General features: G+C 42.5%; 1 protein-coding gene across 1 annotated transcript in view; it reads left to right on the forward strand.

Annotated features, from left to right (window-relative positions):
* Positions 1 to 14,941, forward strand: part of RMI1 (RecQ mediated genome instability 1) — a 640,651-nt gene that overhangs the window by 72,738 nt on the left and 552,972 nt on the right. The window contains exon 5 of the mRNA XM_065530754.1: positions 10,288 to 10,365. The gene's annotated coding sequence lies outside the window, so the exon portion shown is untranslated. The remainder of the gene's footprint in view (positions 1 to 10,287; positions 10,366 to 14,941) is intronic.

Raw genomic sequence — 14,941 nt, forward strand, 5'->3', positions numbered from 1 at the left:
CCACTCCACAGTTTGAGAGCTAGAAACGTTCCCTGCATTTTGGAATTCCCATTGTTTTTCCTCACCCCACTTCCCTCTTTCAGAAGGAGCCATTATCCTGAATTTTATGTTTAATATTTTCTTGCTTTCTTGTTTAATTAATTGTACCAGTCTGTATATGTTTTACTTTTCTTTTCTTTTCTTTTCTTTTTTTTTTTTATGGAGTCTTGCCCTGTCACCCAGGATGGAAAGCAATGGCATGATCTCAGTCCACTGCAACCTCCGCCTCCCAGGTTCAAGTGATTCTCCTGCATCAGCCTCCCGAGTATCTGGGAGTATAGGCGCCCACTATCTCATCTGGCTAATTTTTGTACTTTTAGTAGAGTTGGGGTTTTGCCATGTTGGCCAGGTTGGTTTCAAACTCCTGACCTCAAGTGATCTGCTTGCCTCTGCCTCCCAAAGTGCTGGGATTACAGGCATGAGCCACCGTGCCTGGCCCAGTCCGTGTATGTTCTTAAAGAATATATTGTTCAGTGCTGCATGTTTTAAAACTTTATATAAATGGAATTGTACAGTTTGTGTCTGTGTCCTGCTTCCCTTCCTCCTAAACATTATGTTCTTGAGATTCATCCATGTTGATGCATGTAGCTATACTTGATTTGTTTTGCTGCATAATATTTCATTATAGGAAAAGACCGTATCTTATGGATCCATGTATCTGTGGACATGCAGATAGATTGTTTCCAATATTTTGCTTTTACAAATGTTGTTGCTATGAACCTCCTTGTACAAGTCTTGGTGCACACGTGCAATAATTTGTTGAGGGTTTATGCTTATGTATCAGGTAAGATTAGTTTAGTTTGGGCTGTACCTCCTATTACTCCCTGCTCCCAGTAGTTATGATATCTGACACATCCAAGGTTAAAGAGGCAAGGAGTAGGAAAGGTCTCAATGGTTAAACCCTGGACTTTGAAGGTATTAGGCTGAGTCTGTCTGAATTTAGTAGTGATCAGACTTCCTTGGGGCACCTTAGTGGTTTCTTCAGAGACCCATTGCTGGGGATCTCCACCTGCAGGTGCCTTGACAGGGTTGAATGACTTCCTTTGGCTGGTCACTTATGACGACCTCAATATCTCTTGGACATATGTCCGTACATCTTTAGCATCTTTCTGTGGAGGTCTTCACACCACTCCAGGTGGCCCTCATTAGCAAAATCCAAGACTGTTCCACTCCTGCTTGTCCTCCCACTACATTTCCTCCGACTCCCTTATCCCCATAATGAGAAAGTCAGATAATTAATGGATTTATGGGTTATCATGAGAGTGGGACTGGTGGCTTTATAAGAGGAAGAGAGACCTGAGCTAGCATGTTTGGTCCCCTTGCCATGGGTGCCTTGTGCCACCTTGGGACTCTACAGAGAGTCCTTACCAGCAAGAAGGCCCTCAACAGATGCGGCCACACTACCTTGGACTTATCCTCCATAACTAGAAGGAATACATTTCTTTCTTTCCCTCCCCTCCCCTCGCCTCCCCTCCCCTCCCCTCCCCTCCCCTCCCCTCCCCTCCCCTCTCCTCTTCTCTCCTCTCCTCTCCTCTCCTTTCCTTTCCTTTCCTTTTTCCTTCCTTCCTTCCTTCCTTCCTTCCTTCCTTCCTTCCCTCCCTCCCTCCCTCCCTCCTTCCCTCCTTCCTTCCTTTCGACAGAGTCTTGCTCTGTCGCCCAGGCTGGAGTGCAGTGTCACGATCTCAGCTCACTGCAACCTCTGCCTCCCAGGTTCAAATGATTCTCCTGCCTCAGCCTCCCAAGTAGCTGGGATTACAGGAGCCTGCCACCATATCTGGCTAATTTTTGTATTTTTAGTAGAGACGGGGTTTCACCATGTTGGCTAGACTGGTCTCGAACTCCTAACCTCAGGTGATCCGTCCACCGGGCCTCCCAGAGTGTTGGGATTACAGGCGTGAGCTACTGTGCCTGGCCAGGAATATATTTCTTTTCCTTATAAATTACCCAGGTTTAGTTATTCTGTTATAAGCAACAGAAAATGAACTAAGACAGGCATCTATACATACATACTTGCAAATACATAGAATATTTCTGGCACATTTTCTATAGCAAACTGATAACACGGATAAAACCAGTACTACTGCTTCTGAAGAAGAGAATTTGATTTATGATGGTTAGGGATGAAGACAACCTACTTTTTACTGTATGTAATATACTATTTTGTATTTTTTAAAAATTTATTTATTATTATTATACTTTAAGTTCTAGGGTACATGTGCATAACGTGCAGGTTTGTTACATATGTATACTTGTGCCATGTTGGTGTGCTGCACCCATCAACTCGTCAGCACCCATCAACTCGTCATTTACATCAGGTATAACTCCCAATGCAATCCCTCCCCCCTTCCCCCTCCCCATGATAGGCCCCGGTGTGTGATGTTCCCCTTCCCGAGTCCAAGTGATCTCATTGTTCAGTTCCCACCTATGAGTGAGAACATGCGGTGTTTGGTTTTCTGTTCTTGTGATAGTTTGCTAAGAATGGTGGTTTCCAGCTGCATCCATGTCCCTACAAAGGACACAAACTCATCCTTTTTTATGGCTGCATAGTATTCCATGGTGTATATGTGCCACATTTTCTTAATCCAGTCTGTCACTGATGGACATTTGGGTTGATTCCAAGTCTTTGCTATTGTGAATAGTGCCGCAATAAACATACATGTGCATGTGTCTTTATAGCAGCATAATTTATAATCCTTTGGGTATATACCCAGTAATGGGATGGCTGGGTCAACACTTTTACACTGTTGGTGGGATTGTAAACTAGTTCAACCATTATGGAAAACAGTATGGCGATTCCTCAAGGATCTAGAACTAGATGTACCATATGACCCAGCCATCCCATTACTGGGTATATTTTGTATTTTTTGAATTATTCTTTTTAGCATATGCATTACTTTTGAAAAATGCATTAATTTTGGGAAATAATTTTCAAACAAAAGAAAAAATGAGTTCTATTTGAATATTAGACCTCCTATGATTAATATTTGGCCTTTGTAGCATTGAACACTGTAAACTTAACATGGTAATTTTTGTTTCCATAGTGACTGAGAGAATAGTATTTACAATGTAATAAATAGATATGTATGAAAAAATATGATGACTGTATTTTGAGCATAGTGAGTTTGGGGTGTCAGTAGGAAACAGGCAGATGGAAATATCTAACAGGAGTTGGGAATGTGGACTGCAGCACTAGTCAAAACTGAAGATTGTTAGAAAAGACTGAGTGAAATACCCAAAGGAGGGAATGTGGAGAGGAGAAATGGGCTATGGGCATAACCAAAGGCAACAGTTACCTTTGGGGTCAGAAGAGGAAAGAGGAGTCAGACAATGAGAGGCAGATCTGAGAGTGAACAGCTTTATGCAAGTAATGGGAGAAGATCATGTGAAGAAATAAGAATTGGTGATGGTGGCTTGCTGCAGAGAGTCTGAGGAGAATGAAAACTAAGAAAATCTGTAGATCTGATTTTTCAATTGTTATCAAGAGATTATTTTCTGTACATGATGAGATGGTTAGAAGATGAAGGCTGTGAAAAATAAACTTGATAGTGAAGGGAAGGAGAGAGGGACAGGAATGTAGTTCAAGGGATAGCCTGGTGAGTGGAGGGGGTGTGTGTGTGTGTGTGTGCGCGCGCGCGTGTGTATTTTAAGATGGGAAGCACGTCAAACCATTTATACACTGGCAGGAAGAAGTCACAGAAGAAAGAATGAAGTATTAAAATGTGGTCAGGTTGGGGAGATTAAGAGCCATAGAGAGGGGCTTTCACCTTGAAATAGAGGAAGGTCACTTTTTAATCTGTGACAGCAGTGAAGGAAGCCCAGATAGGGAAGAGACAGGAAGTGATGTTAATGTAGAAGCACCACCACATTTTGAATAAAGGAACTACGTGATCATCTGCAGAGAATAAGGGGTTTGGAATAGAAGGAGGCTTTACATTTATAGAAGAGTGTTGTGCATTCTATAATTAGAAAAGAAACAGAAAGGGTCTTTTCTTAAGTTAGAAAAGCAGGTAGTTTGCAGCAGCATGACATAATGAAAAGAACACTAACTTTGGAGCCAGAAAGACCTGAGTTTGAGTCCTGGCTTTATCCTTTGTTAACAAGTTGCCAAACTGATCAATTCCTCAATTTTATTACAGAATAGGACAACAATACCTACTCTGTCAAGCTGTTATGCAGAGTCAATGATAGGACATGTTAGTTAATTTTAGTTTCAACAAACATTTACTAATCTCCCATCATGTGCCAGATACTCCACTAGGAGTATCTCTTTATCCTCAGAGTTTAAAGTCTAGGAGAGAATACACTTCCTCATTTTCTGTTGAGACAAAGAATAAACTTTTGCAGAATTATGAAGGGACTTGCTAACTACTTTCCTGCTTGTGCACTTTTCAATATTGAATCAGATGCACTGGCAGGATTTATTCTGGTCTGTCTGGATTTAGCCACTTATGCAAGGGAACCACTTCTCTAAGGCCGTGAGCGATTCTTACCCCTTGCCCTTTGGCCAGTGGGCTTGGCAAAGCCCTTCACAGCTGCTAATTATGAAGGATGAGTGGCCTTGGACTGCTGACCACTTCAATGATGACTCAGCTTGTCTCATTCTTATCTCAGAAATAAGCTTGATGTGTATTTTTTGTCTTTTGTTGTTGTTATTGTTGTTGGTAGTATCTAAATATAGGGTTGTTTATCTTTCAAACAGCCTCCCAGAGGGAAATGACCCCAGAACGAGAAACTGAGAACAATTGACCACAATCATGAACAGTAATGAAATTCATTCATTTATAATCTCCATTACTTTTAGGGAGAGTAAGTAAAGACATGCATCCTTGATTAGAGAGATTGGATTAATTGTAATGATTGGACTTAGAGTGTGAGTCTAGAGAAATCTTAAATTAAATTCTAACAGGAGTGCTTTTGCAAAAGGATTATAAATTAAAGCTTTAATTTGTGTACTTTAGTTGTTTAGGTGATTGTAACATCATTTAAGCATTTAATGACCGTGAAATTGTTTCAGTGTCATTGGTGATTTGTGATGAAGATCAGCACGTTCAGATCGGAACTGGGTTAATTGCAGCTCATCACCAAGGAAAGTACAAAACATTCTAACCAATACCAGGACTGTAAAGTAGACATCTTTCCCTTTTTAAGTTCCTTTCCAATGCCACTGAGCATTTATATCCTTGTATTGGATAAATAATGATTACGTTGGCCCCATTTCTAGAACTATGTAAATACTAACCTGACAAAGTTGGTGATAGGAAGTTCATAGATGTTTGTTTTTCATGTATGTGCCCTCTCAGTTCTCCCAGGTAGGCCAATCTGTTTTCCACAGGACTGAGCTATTGCTCTGGTTGTCAGCCTTGTTTGAAAATTATTGCAGTGTCCATGGGCATCAGTGGAATATTCCAGCTAACCTTTGTTAGGCCTTTGAATAAAGAAAGCAAAACAAACAAAACCCCAAGCAAACCAACAATGACAAAAATAATTGGCAAGTGCCAAAGTATCTTCAGTGATTAACAATGATTTTCTTTAGAAACCTTGTGAGTCTGTTAAAATAGAAGCAGACACAAGATTAATTTGCTTCAAGTGAGATAATGCATGAAAGTCATTCACTCCACACAGAGCCTGGCACAGGGTGAGTGCTCAAAAATGGCAAGCTCTTATTACCATTATTTTTATTATTTGGAATTAATGTTATCTGTTTCCCCCTCCCTCTCCCTTTTTGGTCCTCATGGACATCTGTCTTTTTACTCTGAATACCAGTGGAATAAAGGTACACAGCGTCCGTTCTCGTTTCTGAGGACAGGCTGCCCTGATGTTGAAGGTGATAGAACAGTCAACAGCCCTGGAAGCCCACTTCAGATTCTGGGTAGCTTTGTTGGGTCAGCGCGGCCTTGCAAACTGGCAGCTGGCTGGAAGATTGATGCTATGTTTGGCATTGGCTTACAACGGAGAATTGCTATGTGTAGCCAAAAATCTTCCCTGGCAGCCAGGAGTGGAGGGCAGCCTTGGACCCCACTTCACAGCATTCCTTTAAATGATATTACTGTATTCACAGGCCAGAACTTAAACGTTTGCAGTAACAAGGGAGCCAGCTTTGGGACAGTCAAAGGCATTTTTGTCAACAAAAGAGTATTCAGGCTATGCAATATATTTATAGTTCTATTCAACTCACCTTGTAGATAAGAGGATTTGGAACCGCTGTAGGCTCTAAATAAACCCTTATTTTAATGCAGATGGCTCCTTGTTCTAAATAATATCCTTTATATTCTTGTGCCTCAGACTTGGCACTTCTAACTGCCTGATGGATATTTCTACTTGGATTTCCAGCTATTAACACCTGTTCCCAACTTCCTTATTTTCTATCTGTGCTATCACCATTATTGAGAAACTGTATATATAGTGATTACAAGTGAAGGCTCTGGAGGCTGACTGCTGGGTTTTAAATCCCTGCTGTGCTATTTACCAGGTGTGTGGACTTGTATAAGTTATTTGACTTCTTGGTGTCTTCCTTATCTCCTCTGTGTAATAATAACACATCCCTCATCAAGTTGTTGTAAGCATTGAATTAAATGTTTAGGCCAATGCCTGGAATGTAGTCAGTGCTTGTATCAGTTTGGTTGTAATAGGCTGCAAGTAACAGAATACCAATTAATAACAGCTTAGGCAATAAATATATTTAATTGTCTTTTTTTTTTTTTTTTTGAGATGGAGTCTCCCTTTGTCGCCCAGGCTGGAGTGCAGTGGCGCAATCTCGGCTCACTGCAACCTCCGCCTCCCGGGTTTAAGCAATTCTTCTGTCTCAGCCTCCCGAGTAGCTGGGACTACACGCACATGCCACCACATAGTAGAGATGGGGTTTCACCATATTGGTCAGGTTGGTCTCGACTTCCTGACCTTAGGTGATCCTCCTGCCTTGGCTTCCCAAAGTGCTGGGATTACAGGCATGAGCCACCACACCCAGCTCATAATTATCTTACATAACTAGAATTCTGGAGGTGTGAAGTCCAGCCTTGCTGCAGCAGTTCAGTGGTGCCACCAAAGACTGCATGTCCTTTTCTCTTTCCCTTCTGCCATCTTTACCATGTCAGCTTTTCATCTTTATGGCTATCACAGGTCACCAGGCTCCTGCAGCTCCAGGGATCAAGGCAAAAAGAAGAGGGAAAGGCAGGGGCGGCATCAACTGTCTCTTCAATCAGAAAAGCAAAAGCTTTCCCAGTTCCCGGGAGCCTTCCAAAAGATTTCTCCCTACATCTTATTGCCAGGACTAAGTCACACGTCCTCCCGTGACTTTGAAGGAGGCTAAGAAAGTGATGATCTAGTTTTCCAGCTTCTGTAATGAGAGAAGAGAGTTGGGCATGGTTGTAGAGGCAGCCAGGTCACAGTGACTGCCACAGTGATTAATATATGTTAGCTGTTACTGTTAGTATTTTTTTTTTCGATGCTCACATATAATGCTTTATTTTTAAAATTTCCATTTTACAAATTTTACAACAAAATCTTCTACTTTACACAAATTTAAACTATTTCGGCAGTTACATCTATTAATTTTTCTTTGATGGTTTCTGGTTTGTATCTTATTTAGGAAGGTCATCCATACTTCAAGATTAAAAACACTTTTCCCATATTTTCTTCGAATACTTTTATATTTTAGTTTTGACACATGTATCTGTAAACCATCTGGGTTTTAATATTTGAATAGAGTGTGAGGTGACGATTAGATTTTATTTTCTTCCAAGTGGGTGGCCATTTAACTGCTTCAGTGTTATCTAATCCATCCTTTCCAGCAGATTCAAATGATTTAATACTGGGGACCCCAGTCCCCGATCATCAGTAACAACTGCCAAGGATGGCTTCATCCCACAGGTCCCTCTCCTCCTCGGGGCCTTCCCTGCCTGGCCCCTTCTTCTCTCTCCCGGACCTTCTCGCATCTTTTGTGGTGTCCCGACCCTGGTGATTCTTCTTGCTGCGTCTGGGCCTCTCTGCACTGCCTGGGGCACCCTCGGCCTTTCTCCTGCCCCTGTTCCCTTTGTGTGAGTCTCCCTTCGCACGGTGCTTCCTCTTGAGCTCCTCCCCGTGCCTCCTCCTCAGGCCTCGGTCCTCACATTCTCTGTCCCCATGGCCCGCCTGCTGGGCGCTGCTGCGGGGCTCCCAGAAGAAGCAACAGGAATCTTCCCTGCCCTGCGTCCCGCGGACGCCTGTGTTCTCTCCCTGCCCAGATGGGCTTAGAAGCCACCGGTGTTTGAAGAAACGGTCCTGATTCTCCTGACTGTGGTTTACAGATTCCAGTCTTCGTGGAGCATAAGGAATTTTAGGCCAGGGAGGTCCTCAGTCTTTCCAAGGAAGCCGGGAACAGGTGGGGTCTCCAGCAGGGGAGTCCCTGCTGCTCCGGCCCCCGAGGCTCAGTGGGACCCCTTTCTTGGTACACGGAGTCCTCCTTCACCTTTGTAAAGCAAAGCGTTGGTTGCAATCCTCTGGCTTTCTGCTTTCTAATGTAATCCTCCAGTTCATGTTGAAAAGAGTCAGAAGTCTTAGAATTTTCCATTATATTGATTACGGATGAATCTGGAATCACTGCCATGCATTAGTTTACTGAGAGAAATTTCCACAAAACAGATGGAACCTTCACCTCCTTTAGACTACAGTCGTTGGGGTCGTGTAAGTAGAGGTCCTGGGGGCCTCACAGAGTGCAGAGGCCCACCTGCTTAGAACTCAGAAGCAAGTTAGGAGCCCTAGCACGGCGGGGGTAGCTTTACTCTGAGCTCCAGGAGAATTCCAGCTTGCTCGCTGCTCGCCCGTCCAAGAAAGCAGGAAGCCACACCCCCTCCTTCGCCCCCGCCTCTTTGGTTTCAGGCCTCCCCATCCCATAGCTCCACTCTCAGGAGAAACAAATTCAATTACAGCTACTGTTAGTATTATTCTAGTTTTTAAAGTTAAAGATGTTGAAGTTATTTTTCATTCCTCCTCTTCTTCTCTAACAGTCAGTCACCAAGTTCAGCGATTCCTCCTTCTCAATGTTTTCCATGCCTACCTCTTCTTTCCTTCATACTATTCCTAATGTTCTGGTGTTATCTCATGCATGGAAAAATGCATCAGCTTTGTTTCTGTCTCCTCTATCTTCAGTTTCTCCACGCCCTGCTCCATCTTGCACTCCACTAGATGAATCTTCATCAAATATCTCTATCATGCCATGCTCTTGCCCAAATCCTTTAATCTCTTTCTATTGTCTACAGTAGTGATTCTTAAACTTCAGCATAATTAGAATCACCTGGGAAGGCTGGGTGTGGTGGCTCATGCCTGTAATCCCAACACTTTGGGAGGCCAAGGTGGCTGAATTGTTTTAGCTCAGGAGTTTGAGACCCGCTTGACCAACATAGTGAAACCCTGTCTCCACAAAAAATACAAAAATTAGCCGTGCATAGTGGCATGCACCTGTAGTCCTAGCTACTCAGGAGGCTGCTGAGGTGGGTGGATTGCTTGAGCCTGGGAGGTGGAAGTTGCAGTGAGCCAAGATCAAACCACTGCACTCCAGCCTGGGTGACAAAGGGAGACCCTGTCTCAAAAAAAAAAAAATTCATCTGGGAAGCTTGTTAAAAATCAGGTGTCTACTTAAAAGCAGGTGTTGAGGTTATAAAACAATATATTCTCAATATACTCACAGTATATAATTGGCAAGACAAAATAATTATAATTCAGAGAATTTATTTTCTATGTTACTCATCTGGCACATTAAATATACTGCTTTACATAAGATCCATAATCAGTTATTTTTCATGTATATATAAGTCTCATTTCCTTCAATAGATCAGACATTGCTTGAAGGCAGAGATTCTGTATAATACCACACTGCCACTGTCATTAGTCCTAAAATATTCGACACCATTTTTTTGAATAAATCAGTGGTATTCATGCAAAATATTCAGTGGGTGCTTAATAAATGTTGGACTTATCTAACAAAAACATTGGAAAACCTCAGACAAGATTGGGTAAAAAACAAAAACAAAAAACACGTCTATCTATTAGAATAGATGTATAGCTTGAAGCAACAGAATTACTCTTGGCTAAGAAATGGCTACGATCTAATAATGTAGATCTTTCATGAATCAAATGGAAAGACACAGTGTAGATCTGTCACAAATGCTAGGCTTCAAGGGGTGAAAGGGCACTGTTAATCAGTAATTCTATTAGTAATAGGATTAGTTTGATTATTATGGAAGAGATCACCCATTCAATAATGTTCTTTTCCAGGCACTCCTGATACCCACTGGAGGTAATGCTGGTTTTGGGAGCACAACGTATTGTGAAAAAAATATAGAAGGAAAAAAGGTAATTATTTATACCTGTTTGGTGCCAGGGTCTTCAATGATGAATAAGACCCAGTCTCTCAAGGAACTTGGTATCTAGTAAGAAAAAGAAGTATGCAGACAAGTCTAACAGATGATTTCCAGTATAACCTGAAATCAGAGAGGAGCATGAGTGTGTGAGTGAGGCAGGAGAAGGAGAGAGGATCTCTTCTGTCAGGAAGTGTGGGGACAGCTTTTCTCAAGGAGTTATCTGCTCTCTCACCTTCCTTTTGGCTTCTCTTGGAATATTGCTAGAGTTATTATTTTTATCATGTTTGGTCTCATCACCAACTACTAAATTTCAGATGTAAATATCCAAGGGGTTGATAACATCTTTGTTTCTTTATACTAATGAAACTGGAAACAGTTTCAGAAATCATCAAATCCAACCCAGCCTGACAAACAAAATGATCATCTGTTCTCTCTCTTTCTATCTACTCCTGATTCCCCCAAACCCCCGCATTTCTCAAATATGAGAGACTAAGGATAATCAACCATCCTGGTGTGCCCAGGCAAAAGTACTAAGATGCAGGACTTTCAGTGCTAAAACCAGGACAGTCCTGGACAAACCAAGATGAGTTGGTCACCCTAGAGAGCAGTATAAATAGTTAGAATGAAGGAGCCTGGATTAATCTATGCTAAATTCCTAACTGGGCAAATCTCTTAATGCTGATAGCTGCTTTAGAGCACCAGAATATAAATGTGTCCCTGGAAGACAAGCCTATGCAGATTCAGAGCAAATATCCCACCACAGCCTACCAGGCTTGACTTGTTCACTGGCTGGGTTAAGTCAACACAAGCATGTGTTTTCAATAAACATTTGATATAACTTTATTTTGATTATAATGGGCTCTTAGGGGCAGCATTTTGTACCCGCCCAAATTCCTATGCTGAAGTTCTAACCCCAGTACCTCAGAATGTGATTGTATTTGGAGAAAGAGTCTTTACAGAGGTAATTAAGGTAAAATAAGGTCATATAGGTAGACCCTAATGCAATATGACTGGTGTCCTTATAAGAGGAGTAGATGAGGACAAACACACAACAGAGGAATGGCTGTGTAAACACAAGTGGAGAAGATGGCCATCTATAAGCCAAAGAGTGAGGCCTCAGAAGAAATAACCCTGCTGACACTTTGATTTTGGACTTCCAGCTTCTGGAATTGTGACAAAATACATTTCTGTTATTTAAGCCACCCAGTCTGTGGTACCCTGGTATTGAGGCCTCAGCAAACTCATATGTGGGCATTGTTATATTGCTTATAACAATGGAAAATGGACTGGGTAATTTATAAAGAAAAAAAATTTATTTCTTCCAGTTGTAGAGGCTATGAAGTCCCAGGTCGAGGGGCCACATCTGGTGAGAGCCTTCTTGCTGGTGGGGACTCTGAAGAGTTCTGAGGCAAGGCAGGGTATCACACAGCAAGAGGGCTGAGTGTGTGAATGTGCGAGCTCAGGTCCCTCTTCCTCTTTTTTTTTTTTTTTTTTTTTGAGACGGAGTCTTGCTCTGTCGCCCAGGCTGGAGCGCAGTGGCCAGATCTCAGCTCACTGCAAGCTCCGCCCCCCGGGTTCACGCCATTCTCCTGCCTCAGCCTTCCGAGTAGCTGGGACTACCGGCGCCGCCACCTCGCCCGGCTAGTTTTTTGTATTTTTAAAGTAGAGACGGGGTTTCACCGTGTTAGCCAGGCTGGTCTCGATCTCCTGACCTCGTGATCCGCCCGCCTCGGCCTCCCAAAGTGCTGGGATTACAGGCGTGAGCCACCGCGCCCGGCCCCCTCTTCCTCTTCTTATAAAGCAACCCATTCCACTCCCATGGTAACCCATACGTTCATTAACCCTTTAACCCATTCATCCATGAATGGATTAATCCACTTATGAGGGCAGAGCCCTCATGATCCAATCACCTCTTAAAGGCCTTATCTCAATACTGCCACACTGGGGATTAAGTTTCGACATAACTTTCAGAGGGGATAAATATTCAAACTACTGGCCCAGGTGCGGTGGCTTATGCCTGTAATCCCAGCACTTTGGGAGGCTGAGGTGGGCAGATCACAAGGTCAGGAGTTCGAGACCAGCCTGGCCAATAGGGTGAAACCCTGTCTCTGCTAAAAATAAAAAAACTAGCTGGGTGTGGTGTCACATGCCTGTAGTCCTGGCTACTCGGGAGGCTGAGGGAGGAGAATAGCTTGAACCCAGGAGGTGGAGGTTGCAGTGAGCCGAGATCATGCCACTGCACTCCAGACTGGGCGACAGAGTGAGACTTTGTCTCCAAAACAAAACAAAACAAACAAACAAACAAATATACACACACATATATTCAAACTACAGCAATTGCCTTGAGTTGGGCTTTCCCAGACGTATATAGTGATTTATGCAGAAGTAGTTTATTTGGGAGGTGATCCCAGGAAGCCCTGAAAGACAGAGATGAAGGGAGAGGGAAAGGAAGGAAAGTAGTTCAGAGCAGGTCACTGCTGGGGGCAACCGGATCTGCATCCCACTAGGGGCCTCTGAAAACTGCATAGAATACACCTCAGGTTGTCCCACCTGAGGAGCAATTTACCCTCCATCTCCCATTCGTTATGGGGGGAACAGGGATTGGCTTCCAGCCTGGCAGCGCCTGCCTGCCCTGTACAGTAGTGAACTAATTTCTGCTGCCAGAGAAAGCCCTCAGGGAGGGTTGGGGGAGCTTGCAATAAGAACTGCAGGTGTACACAGCAACAGTCTCTGTGTGTTTTATTTGCTTTTGTAATAACAAACAATAAAGATTTCAAAAGCAGGAAAGTGTATTACTGGGAACAATTTTATTTAACTTTAACATTATAACAAGTCCATTGCCAGGTTCCCTTTGGAATTTGGCCTAGAATAAAAGTGGCTTTCTCTAGGCAGGGTGTGAGATGTGATATAAGCCGTGTTCTTTCAACGCCCTGGTGGTATCATACATCAGGCTCCTCACAGTGCCAGCCTCACTGTCATTCTTAAATTCCTAGAGATTGGGCCTTGTTAGTGCTAAAGGCCTCTGAGGCTCCTTTAAATCAGTCATATATTGATTAAAATAAGAAGGGAGATTCTTCCTTTCCTACTTAAGTTAGCTAAGGGCATACAGCAAAATCTCTTCCTTGTATCAAAATTAAAACAGGACTCTCCGTGTCCTGCACCATCCACCCAGGGTAACTTCCTACCCTTCCCATTGCTAAATGAGATAGATAGTAATTATTCAGTACCTCCCTCCATGAGGACTGAAATAGATAATGCAAGTAGAGTTCTCAGCAAAGGGCCTGGCTACTAACTGCACACATCGAAGCCCATTGAGAATACCGGTAATTTGTATATTTATTTCATGTAACCAGAAATCTCCATATTTTATTTAAAAATAAATTTTGTCTCTGGGTGTTGTTTCACTTGCAAGTATGCCAGACTTGTGACTGTGGATCCTTTGTCCTCCTGGCTTAAGTATCTCCAAGTAGAATTATTGGGAAGTTTTTAGATAAAATAAAGATCTTAGGAAAGGTTGGGGCTGGCTCTGGAGGAATAGAGGGGAAGGAAGGAGGCAGAACTGAGTCCTGGGAAAAGGGAGGCAGGCAGGCTCCATGCCAAGGGCTGGGATTAGTCCTGGGCACCTCCCCTCTTCCTCTCTGTGTTCTCCTTCTGCCTTTGCCGGTTTTCATCAGTGACTCTGATAGACTAGGGGGCAAATATAAATGACCAACGATATAAAAAAGTTGTTTGTCCATCGTATGTTCTCACTTATAAGTGGGAGCTAAGCTATGAGGATGCAAAGGCATAAGAATGATACAATAGACTTTGGGGACTCAGGGGAAAGGGTGGGAAGGGAGTGAGGGATAAAAGACTACAAATTGGGTTCCGTGTATACTGCTCTGGAGATGGGTGCGCCAGAATCTCACAAATCACCAGCGAAGAACTTACTCATGTAACCAAACATCACCCATTCCCCCCAAAAACCTATGGAAATAAAAATTTTTTTAAAAAAGGAAAAGGTTTTAAAAATATGTGTAGGGAAAGATTATCTCAGATATATTTTTTAAAAACCAAGATATTTTATAGGAATTTAATAGATGTTTTCAAAATCAAAATAAAAGTTGTTTTTCCTCATTAGTAAGCCAGAAAGTTGGAATTAAAACTACAGTTGTATAAGTGCCTGAGTCTTAAGTAAAGGTCTTAACATGGGTCTTAAACAGAGGCGGGATAGGGTTAGTAACTTTCTAAACGAATGCTCCCTGACTGGACTCATTGTTTTAATGCAGCATATAATCCTCTGGATAAATCTCTGAATAACATTTCAGATTAAAAGAACACCTAAATGGCCACATTATACCAACAGAAAGACATGTATTTCAGGACTGAAAAAGAACATAATATATGGAATACTGAAAGCCTGTACTGTAGCCCAGCGCCAGGCATCAGGTATATCTTCAACAGATGTTAACTATGATTATGATTTTTGCCACCCAATAACCATCCTTCCCATCTAATGCCTCATGGGAATTTCAGAGAATTAGCATGTATGGGAGTATAATGGAGATGGAGACTCTGTAAGGAATTGG

Source organism: Macaca fascicularis, chromosome 15 (genome assembly GCF_037993035.2).
Source record: "Macaca fascicularis isolate 582-1 chromosome 15, T2T-MFA8v1.1".
Taxonomy (NCBI): Eukaryota; Metazoa; Chordata; class Mammalia; order Primates; family Cercopithecidae; genus Macaca; species Macaca fascicularis.